Source organism: Dermacentor andersoni, chromosome 6, assembly GCF_023375885.2.
Source record: "Dermacentor andersoni chromosome 6, qqDerAnde1_hic_scaffold, whole genome shotgun sequence".
In the NCBI taxonomy this organism is placed as follows: Eukaryota; Metazoa; Arthropoda; class Arachnida; order Ixodida; family Ixodidae; genus Dermacentor; species Dermacentor andersoni.
This window is the reverse complement of record NC_092819.1, coordinates 37,229,563-37,239,560: the sequence shown is the minus strand read 5'-3', so window position 1 is coordinate 37,239,560 and position 9,998 is coordinate 37,229,563. Positions and strand designations below refer to the sequence as shown.

General features: G+C 43.1%; 1 long non-coding RNA gene across 1 annotated transcript; it reads right to left on the bottom strand.

Annotated features, from left to right (window-relative positions):
• LOC126521902 (uncharacterized) lies at positions 1-8,051 on the bottom strand. Its single transcript, XR_007597318.3, has 3 exons — positions 7,345-8,051; positions 6,141-6,231; positions 1-247 (listed from the first exon to the last, which is right to left on the bottom strand). It is a non-coding gene; the product is annotated as an uncharacterized lncRNA (long non-coding RNA).
• Between the last annotated feature and the right edge of the window lie 1,947 nt (positions 8,052-9,998).

Below are 9,998 nucleotides of genomic sequence, written 5' to 3'. Positions count from 1 at the left end.
TGACTGCATGGAGGGTCATTTATTCTAGCCACCTGTACAATATTTAGAGCTTGCACTACGCCTTGTATGTGGTGACAAGTCTTGTGGTCGTTCTACACTGAAGAACAGTCTTATTCAAACCAATGTTCCAGGGCACAGGCGAGGCTGGTGATGCCTTTGTGTAGCTCCATTCCAATGTCCTAAGGCGAGCCATCATAGATGAAGCCATTTCTTCATTGATCGCTGTAGCCATCTGCTTGTTTTCTACCTGCAAAATGATTTGTTGCAATTTAATGTCAGGAAAAGTACACGAAACATGACAAGCAGCGCTTCCTTGCATCATTCACTTAAATATTTCAAGATCACATGAAGACCAGGATAAAGAAAACAAGCACAGGTGGTGCTTACTTCCAAGAAATCGTTATTTCGAAAGAATAAGGCATTTATTCTGCCACATCATGAATGTAGGAGAGAGAGGCTACACAATTATATGAGGGCAATTCAGAAATTACTGCCTCCAAGCCCACTACTTTGCCAATATTACTGCAAACATTTTGAACTCTTTATCATTGATGCGCTTATGTTTATGCTATCGAATGTCGCCTCACCATCCTATCTCTTCTCGTTCCAGAGTAATCGAGCAATTCATGGCATCCAGTGGTGAAGTCCAGTTGAAACAGCAGGCTGTAATTGAATTTCTGACTGCGGAAGGTTGTGCGCATATCAACATTCATCGCCATCTGACTGCAGTTTACGGGGATGCCTGTGTTGACGTCAGCACTGTGCAGAGGTGGGCAAGGACTGTGAAAGACCAAAATCCTGCCGCATCAAATCTCCAGGATCAGCACCGAAATAGACGGCCCACAATGGCTTCTGATGAGGGTCATGAACATCAGGCAGATAAGTTGACTCAGGGCAATCGCAGGATCAAGCAACACCAGATTGCAACAACACTCGCCATTTCCATTGGCTCAGTGAACCACATCATTAAAGACCTGCGTTACAAGAAGACTTGCGTTTGTTGGGTGCCACGGCAACTGAAGACTGACATGAAAAAGTTCAAGAATAGCCAACAAGTTAAAATCTTCTTGTAACCCAGGAGTTTCTTAATTATCTGGTTCACTGAACCAATGGAAATGGCGAGTATTTTTGCAATCTGGTGTTGCTTGATCCTGCGATTGACCCCATTCAACTCGTCTGCCTGATGTTGATGATCCTCATCAGAAGCCATTGCAGGCAGTCCAGTTCGGTGCTGATCCTGGACGTTTGATGCGGCTGGATTTTGATGTTTCACAGTCCTTTCCCACCTCCGCACAATGCTGACTTCAACACAGGCATCCCCGTAAACTGCTTTCAGATGGCAATGAATGTTGAAGGGCGTAGAACCTTCCGCAGTGAGAAATTCAATTACAGCCCGCTGTTTCAAGTGGACATCACTGGATGCCATGCATTGATCGATTACTTTGGAACGCGAAGAGATAGGAAGATGGGGCAAGTGACATTCTATAGCATAAACATCAGTGCATTAATGATAAAGAGCCAAAATGTTTGCAGTACTCCTGGCAAAGTAGTGTGTTTGGAGACATTATTTCCTTAACCGCCCTCATATTACAGCAATAACGCTGGGCAGTTTGTTTTTGTGTGTGACATCTGACCCAAAACTACAATTTGGAATGTGCACAAATAAAGATGCTCGTGTTGAGTCCAATAAATTGCTTACAAATATATCAATCCTTTCTTATGCAATAAGTTTACAATGAGAAGCCACATCATCTCACTGCAACTTTTCCCTACAAGCAAGTTATATTGAAAATAAGGTGCAGCCATATGCTTCGCTATGCATTGCAGGGCAACCATCAAGAGGGACTTTGACATTAATGCCTTGTTCCCAAAACCAATAGTGTAAATGCCAACCATTATTTCACAGGAGGTGGTGGCCACAATGCAAAAACAAATTCGCAAGGTTTACGTGCCTAAACAATGACCTTACGTTCATCGGTTAGTATAACACATGGCATTGTTGTTTTGCCTGCCTCCTCAGGAATATACATTATTTATGGGAGTAGAAATCAGCATTTTCACAGAAGCTTGCTCCTTTAACAAGAGACACAAACGATGCTGTTCTTCAGATTTCCCAGGCAAACAATGCAAGCATCACTATACTCACTATCACAAACAATGCAAGCATCACTGTACTAAGCATCACTAAGCTGACCTTTATTTTTTTTCTTAATCTATGACCTACACAGTGGCTGGTAACAACCCCTCTCTCAGAACTATTTGGCATCTCTACTAGAAGCCCTACCTACACTTTTTAACATCATCTTAGACATCTCCACTAAGCAAGCACATAATCCTGCTGGTATTTTTATTACAGAGGTTTTCACTAAAGATCTTCCAAGCAAGAACTTTTTAGCATCTGATCATTTAGATGCTTTGAACTGGAACAACACAGTGAATGCATCATGCTTAACAGAAGTTTAGCTATTTTAATCAAAGCACAGTTAAAGCCTTTCATGTATGAAGTTTGTCATCTGCTTTCACTTGATCTTGCTGGTTATATGATTGTGAGTTACACTAAGATCAAACATTCTAATGGCCAACATCTTTCATCTGTGAAGCGCAGAAAACTTTAGTGCACTTGTCAGTGTTGTTACGGCATTCTTAAATGTGATGATTAGGCTGCTGGCTGTTTAGCACTGTAGTGGCATTGTACAGGGTGATCATTTTTAAGTTTTATGGAATTTTTAAAAATTTCCTGTGGCAGATGGCATAATTCTTGTCCTTGAGCTAGATTAATTGAAGAGGTGGACATCACTAGCATAAGAAATCGAAACACATGTCCGACTAATTAAAAATAATTCACTATTCACTTTGTCACTAATTATTTTACTGCACATATTGCAATTTACGAATTGTAGCCAGTGAGCTTGGAAGACGTGTGCACTTGAACTTCCAGGATGACACCAGTTTAGGAATAATTCCCTGATAAAGAACACTACACAAGGGTGTTCCAGTTACTTTTGTGCATCAGTGCATAAAAGCACATTTTGTTAAAAAAGTAAGTGGAACAACAGTGCATTTTTACGGCAAGTTTGATGGTACATATCTCCAAACTGGCGTCATTCTGGAAATCAATTCCAGAGTGGATGCATCTTGTAATCTCACTGGCTATGATTCGTAAATTACAATATGTGCTTCATATATGTGGTGGCACTGGCAAACACTCCTAGAGTTCAACTAGGAAACATAAATACCGAAGAAAGTGGATGGGGAAAAGGCACCTGTTGTAGTTCAATTGGTAAAGCATCGCACGCGTAATGCGAAGACGTGGGTTCGTTCCCCACCTGTGGCAAGTTGTTTTTTCATCCACTTTCATTTTCAGTAATTTACAATTTCTTTATTTCATTTACTAATCACAAGTAATTTACCCTAAGTTGTCCTTGGTGTTAGTGTTTGCTGGCTTCTTAGGATAAGATTAATAAACATCGGCCCCTCGGTTAAGCCACTTTCTTTTTGTTTATATGTGCCATGAAGTAATTAATTGAAAAGCTAATTAATAGATTTTCGTTAATTAGTTGAACATGTGTTTCGATTTCTCGTGCAAGATATGTCTGCCTGTTTGAATATTCCTGCTCAAGGACTAGAATTATGCTATATGCAACAGGTTATACTTAAAAATTCCAAAAAACTTAAAATCATCACCCTGTATAAAGACACTGAATTTTAAAACAAGCTTCAGTGAACCTTACTGAATTAGCAAATGGCCAGTGTAACTAGCATGATTATCCTGGAAATCTTTTGTAGCTTATAAGCATAGAGCATTTCACTTACACATTTAGGAATGCGAAATTTTCTTGAAATCAGCCCTTTCTTTTTAACAGCTAGCATCCCTGCCAGTTTGGTTAGACATAATGTTGCATGACTTCAATAGTACTGCAAAATCAGATTTTCTTTCTGCTCCCAGTGTCTAGTGATATATCTTTACCAGTGCCCTTAGCAGCTGAGATAACTAATGTTCCTGCAGGTAAATATCAGAAAACATTGCGATAACTGCCAAGTAAATGCAATCGTGCGTCTTGTTTACAATACAGCATGTGCTCTACCTCCTGCCAGGTTTGTTCTCCATATCAGGCCAGCATGCAACTTGTACAAGAGGCACCTTTCGCATGCATGAAGATATTTTATGAGGTTATGGTGGTGTCAAAATATGACATCAACCATAATGCCTTAAACTATTATATGAAACACTTGTAGAAAGATAGAAAAGGCACCAGTCTTGAATTTATCACGTTCGGTTTACAGTACCATAGTAGAAATGGCTCAACTAGTACAGGTACGCAAACGGGCTAGTTGGTATTGGTCAATGACGTTCGACAATGTGAACTCGACAAAGGATGGAGAATGAGGTGATAGCATTTGTCTCCATTTCTCGCCACTTTCGACGTCCTTTGTACAAGTCCGCACTGTTGAACATCATGGGTCAACTAGTACAGCCTGAAAAAAATGTCATGAAAGGAAACTTGGCTCTCAACCTCGACAATTCTGCCTGTCAGTTATTATGGTTTCTTCAGAACTTATTTCTTTATAAAAAGTCATGCCCATCAAGTAAAGCTTACTGAAAGAAATGAAGAATAACATCAACACCTCTCAAGGCACATGCATCAAAGGAGTTAGAGCATCATACACATTACCTTTAAGTGCAAAAGTATTGTTTTTCTTAGGCAAACTGCATTTCTAGTTTCTTAAAGCCTATATATTCATTTGTCACAGCTATGGGAAAATCACAAGGTGGAAAAAGATGTGTTGGTGCAATTTCAACATTTATGTACAACAACAAAAGGTAAAGCACAGGAAGTCTCACTGCTCCTCTGTCTAAATGACACTCAGTTTTATTTGTCATGTCCACTCCCATCCTGATGGCAGCAGAAACAGGAAGAGAGCAGCGTGGTTCAGAAAGCAGACGAAGGTGCTGATATCCTAGCTGACATAACGAGTAAAGAAGGGAGCTGGTCAGGCCATGTAGTGCAGACTTGAGACATCGTTAACTAGCGCGAAAAAAACAACGGACGACAGCTAGAAGCACACACGACAGAGCTCTAGGCTTCAACTGAAATTTTGGCTACACAGAAACATAGGATCCAGGGGATGTTACTTCGACGGATGGAAGCAACATTCATCTCTCCCTTTCCCTGTCTGACAAAGGAGGTATCGGAGCAAATTGATGGATAGGTTCATTTCGAGATACAAACACTCTTTTCAGTGAGAGCCAGGGAAGGGGTGCTTACACACCTATCACCCACTTTTTGATGCAAAGTGCTTCGAATATTTTCATGTCGACCTGCCTCTAGAGCCGCATGGGCAGATGAGCACTTTGAAACTGCTCAGTGCATGAGCACCTACAGCAATGATTGGCCAGATGGCCACCAGCCACTGACAGCTGCCCTATCTTGGTTCCCCGAAGCAGTCTTTTAAACACCAACCTGCTTGACTTGAGGGAACACAGGGCTGCTTTCAGTGCCTTAGTGGCTAGTGGCCACCTGGCCAATTATCGCCATACATGCTCATGCACCGAGCAGTTTCAAAGCAATCGTGCGCTCAGGCAGCTCCAGAAGCAGGTTCATAGGGAAATATACGAACCACTTTGCATAAAGAAAGTGGGGAACAGGTGTGTGAGCAGCCGTCCTTGGCTCTTACCAAGAGTGTTCGTATGTGAAATTAACCTGTTCATCAATTTGTTCCGATAGCTCCTGTGGTTTCCAACAGTCGACATTCTGTGCATCCCATGTTTCTGTGCAGCAAAAATTTCAGTTGAAGTCTCGAGTTCTGTCTTATGTGCTTCTTCATGTTGTCGTCTTTTTCACGCTAGATATTGATGTCTCAAATCTGCAATGAGCACCAACTAGCCTAAGTGCCTTCTTCAACCATGTAATGCATAGGGCAGATAACCGGTGGCACATTCGAGTTACAGAGCTGATGCCAAGGGAAGAGAAGGGTAGTCAAGGACGGTAGAGAATTAGACTGAATGATGAAGTCGGGAAATTTGCAGGCTTCACTTTGAATCAGCTAGCGCAAGACAGAGGTAATTGGAGCTCACTGGGAGAGGTCTTCATGCTCCAGTGGAAAAAATATGTAGGCCAATTGTGATGAAAAAAGTATACCTGTCGGCTCAGACACCTTCACTGTCTTTTGAGCAATGTGTAGGCCCAAGACAATCGGCCGGTTCCCATGCAATTGCTTCATGCTGACTAACTGCATGGGCACAAGAAAACAACTCACCATTAATACCACCCGAGATTGACCACTTAATAAAAGAACCTCTCAAACCTGCAAACACAAGCATTTACCAGCTTAATACATACATATATACAAGCCAAGAATAGTTACAATAACCATACGCTTTATAACTAGACATTAGAATAAGGTAGTGAAACGTAGAATAGCCGTAGGATGTTCAGTGCAGTTCATTTCAGAAATACTGTCGACCACTGACAGGACGCCTTAGGCAGGGTTCAGTCGTACAACAAGAAAACAAATAGTAGTAGTAATAAGCATGCGTGCGTGAAATCAAAAAACGAGTTCAAGGTCGAGAAAAAAATGATTAGGCTCGATGTACTTATTTACACAAAGATAAATTCATAAACAAATAGCGCAACCACGCGTTCATCCGCAACGGCACGAAAGCTTCTAGAACAAACGAGTACAACTGAAAACGAAGGATAACCACATAGCCGGGATGGTTGTGGTTCTTTTGTATTAGTTCTAGCGATGAAAGCACAAGCATTGCAAGCTACCTGCGTCATTACCTACCACGTGACCTGGGACAAAATATAAAAACAAAACGAGTGCAAGTACACAAGCGACATTTAATACGGTTGTCACACTGCACACTTTTGGCCGCGATCGATCCTGACTGGGATCGAATTTCTGGTCACGTTTGGCTTCCTTGCTGAATCTGCGGACGGGAGCCAATCGCGGTCGAAAATTTCGATCCGGAACAGGCTCAATCGTGATCGAAAGTGGCCGTGTGACACCGGTATAAGTATGCGCCCATCTTTAGCAACAGAATGAATTAGCCAAACCAAAGTATTATTTACCTGCCTGCGCCGTATACTGACGCGTAGCAGTACTTAATTCTCTACAACTCAATGTGCTGTCACAATTAGTTGAGGACACACGAACAATGAAACATCCGATATATTTTCATTTCTTTTTCACGTTCGGTGCCCGTAGGCTCCGCCTGAAGTACACATACTACACTCGCATCCAACACACCTTGTGCTGTCCTTTAAAGAAATTACGCGAAAATTACTACCACAATGACGCACCATAAAAACGCGACGCTGAATGTGACCACGTACGTACCTTTTATATGAGCCGTCCATGCGCCTTGCAAAAGGCCCTCGGTTTGAAGGCGGAGCGCTGTCACGATGTATACTCTGGGCACGCCATTTCGTTTACGTAGTGGATGGACGATGTTGACGATGGATTCCGCCGAAAAAAAAAGTCCACTTCATCACTGGTCAGGCCGATTGGAAGATGTTTTCTCGTTGGCCACGAATGACGGCCGTCGTAGGCATAGTCAGCGCCTTTCTAGAGGAGGCGCTGGCATAGTAAACACACTGTCACAAAGAAACACCGATGTTGTAGGCCGCTACTGCCTTTCTTTCTCACGCATAATCGCGTCGCCTTCAGTCCGGATGCTCCCTTCGCGTCGATGAGCACAAAAGTACACGAAAACAACGAGGTGGTGCAACCTAAACGTAGCGAAAAACAATCTAATTACTCACAACTTCAAGACTGTCACGGAGAACACACACATGTGCACCCGGCGGCCCGCCGCGAGACTCAGCAGCGATCGCGGCGACACCCGTCGGTGGAAGTTATTTCAATTTCGGTTTCGTTTTCAAGGCATAAATACATATATTCTTTTAAACTACGTGTGTATATTACTTTCGAGGCTATTTATTTTACGCTACCTCTAAGCAATTATTATTATTATTATTATTATTATTATTATTATTATTATTATTATTATTATTATTATTATTATTATTATTATTATTATAAACAACAGAGGCAAATCCCACGCACTGTGGGAATCGACATAAGCGCAGCGTGCTGTTCTATTTGCGTTCACTGACGATATTTGGCGATGATGTTGACGGCCTACCACAGTCGTGATGTGATGTTGAATGTTATAATACAGAAAGACGTGCTTGCTCGAGGCGCTGTTGCACGCCATTTTTCGTAGCTTACGTGAAAGTTAACGCTCTGATTCCCTTACACGAGCGCATCGCATCGGGGCTGAAGCGTTGATTTGCCGAACAGCCGTTTGCGTGTTGTCGTCTTGACGCTGCGGTGCTTTAGTGCGGCTTTGCGTCTCTGCATGCCCTGAGTCAGTGATCCACGTGCACAAAACTGCGCGGTGCTTACTTTTTAGAAATAGCAGAAACGTGCCCTTTCATACCTTGAAGTAAAATTATTACTGTTTGCCCGCAACTGTTGCCATATTTAGTAGTAGTGCTCCTTTTATTGAGGAGACCCCAAACGAAGCATGCTTTGTGTTTGTAGAATATGAGACCGGGCTAGTTGGTATTCCATGCTGAAGTGACTAGCGCTGGAGGGGACACGGGGCACAAAAGGGCGACCACGGCGACAGCGCCCTTACCTTCTCCGGCGATCATCCCATGTATGCGAGCTGCCACGGCGAAAAGTGGCATTATTTACCCAGTTCGTCTGGGTGTTGGCTTTAAACATTCTCTTGTCTCGTCGTTAGTCTTCCAGATGGCATTGTGTCGATGACCAGGGTGTTTCAGTGGGCATTATGACGGCCAAAGGGGTCCAGAGAGTATTGTAGCGATGCCCACAAAGTTCTCGCTAAAAGGGCTCGCACACGCCTTCCCCGAGTCCCTCTCATGTACATTATGCACGCTCTAAAACCACCCACCGCCGCGGCTGGCAAGGCAGTGACAGCAGCAGCAGCAGAATTGGAAATTATAAGGGAGGAGGCATAGAAAGCTTCGCTTTAAAATCTAGCAGAACGCCTCTGTGCACACTGTAACCTGTCATCCAGAGCTCTGGTGTTTTGACAGAGTTCAATTTCATTCTACAAAGTATTTCCCGTATTCAGCATGTGCACCTGTCCTACCCGTCTCGCGAGGGGAGACGGGCGAGTCTCGCGCAGGTCTGCATATGCCAAGACATCTCGAACGTACTTTGCAGGTGGGCAATCGCGCGCACACTTGAAAAATGCCTCGCCACTGTTCCGTGAACAAAGATGGGTCTGCAAATGGCCCGCCAATTTCTGGAATCTCATTCTATCTATAATGATTGGCTTAATGTCCTATCCATGCAGGCAATAATACTGTCTCCAATTTGGGAGGGGAAATATTTGAGAAAATAGCGCTGTTAGTCGGTGTGGCAAATACTGTATGCATCGCAAATTGTACGTTGGTTCTCTTTACTTTCTCGCATTTCCCTCCCTTTCTTTTTCAGCACTCTGTTCTGGCAGCTGTTTGTAAGCCAGTAGAACTTTCCTTTCCTATACAACTACAATCTTAATAGTTTCTTTTTGTACAGCCAGCTTGGTAAATTGACGCAGACGCGAAGCCATGAGCGTTTTGCACGGCTCTTTCTGTAGAGGCTGCTTGATCAAAGCATTGTGGTGGGTGAGAAGGCTCAAGTTTGCCTACGAAGCTACCTTGTTTTTAAACGTCAGAGAAGCAGAACGAATTGGGGTTATTGATTCCGCGAAAGAATCTCAGGTGGGGTCAAATCTTCCCGAATCGGCGTATCTTTTGTCCGAGTATGGTTCGTCGCCCCCTTTTCTGCCTGTTTCGTTGTGCTTGAAAGAAACCTAGACGACCGCATTGCTTTGGAGCAATTGTGGCGCGTCCAGCTGCATGCTGTCACGTGGCCTATTCATTTTGCTGGATTGCTGGCGTCCCACAAGCAAGAGCTGCACTTGTTCTGCCTTGCTGAAAACGTTTTGAACATTTTTCTTTTTGGTTAAATAT